The following is an 813-nucleotide window of genomic DNA, read 5'->3' as shown; positions in this document are numbered from 1 at the left end:
GGCTGGGGGGGCCCAGCTGTCCTGGCAGGGGGCATGGTGAGGGCCGTGCCACGCTGTGCCATGCCGCGCTGTGCCGCACGTGCCGCATGGCAGAGCTGGGCGGGAGGAAGAAGAGCTGTCGCAGAGGAAGCCCCATCCTTCCTCCTCCTCCCATCCCAGCCTGGCTCTATTCTTAGCCCCGGTCTGTCCTGCATCCTCCGTGCCGGGCCGGGGTCCGGCCCTGCGCCCCAGCGGGACCCTCGGGGCAGGAGAGCCGGGAGACCCCACCACGGGGACCCCGTCCCTCCCCGGGCCCCACTCCCCGCCCCACAGCCCAGCCCCGGGGCCCGGAGCAGAGCTGCCACTGTGACGGGGTGGGGGGACGGGGCTGGCCCCTCTCCTGCTGTGGGGCCCAGCACCTGCGGGGATGGGGCTGCCTGGCACTGACAGCCCCACAGAGCCCAGCCCAGCCCCACACAGCTGAGCCCAGCCCAGCCAGGCCTGGCCAAGCCCAGCCCTACACTACACAGCCCAGCCCTACACAGCTCAGCTGAGCCCAGCCCTACACAGCCCTACACAGCTGGGCCTAGCCAAGCCTGGCCCCCCCCCCCCCCCCCCCGCCCCAGCCGAGCCGAGCTGAGCCCAGCCCTACACAGCTCAGCTGAGCCCAGCCCTACACAGCCCTACACAGCTGGGCCTAGCCAAGCCCGGGCCTAGCCAAGCCCAGCCCTACACAGCCCAGCCGAGCCCAGCCCAGCCCAGCCCTACACAGCTGAGCCCAGCCCAGCCCAACCCAGCCCTACACCGCCGAGGCCAGCTCAGCGCAGCGCCCCC

The sequence above is a fragment of the Aptenodytes forsteri genome, unplaced genomic scaffold (assembly GCF_000699145.1).
Source record: "Aptenodytes forsteri isolate BGI_AS27 unplaced genomic scaffold, ASM69914v1 Scaffold678, whole genome shotgun sequence".
NCBI lineage: Eukaryota > Metazoa > Chordata > Aves > Sphenisciformes > Spheniscidae > Aptenodytes > Aptenodytes forsteri.
The sequence above is the reverse complement of the archived record's forward strand: the minus strand, read 5'-3'. Positions refer to the sequence as shown.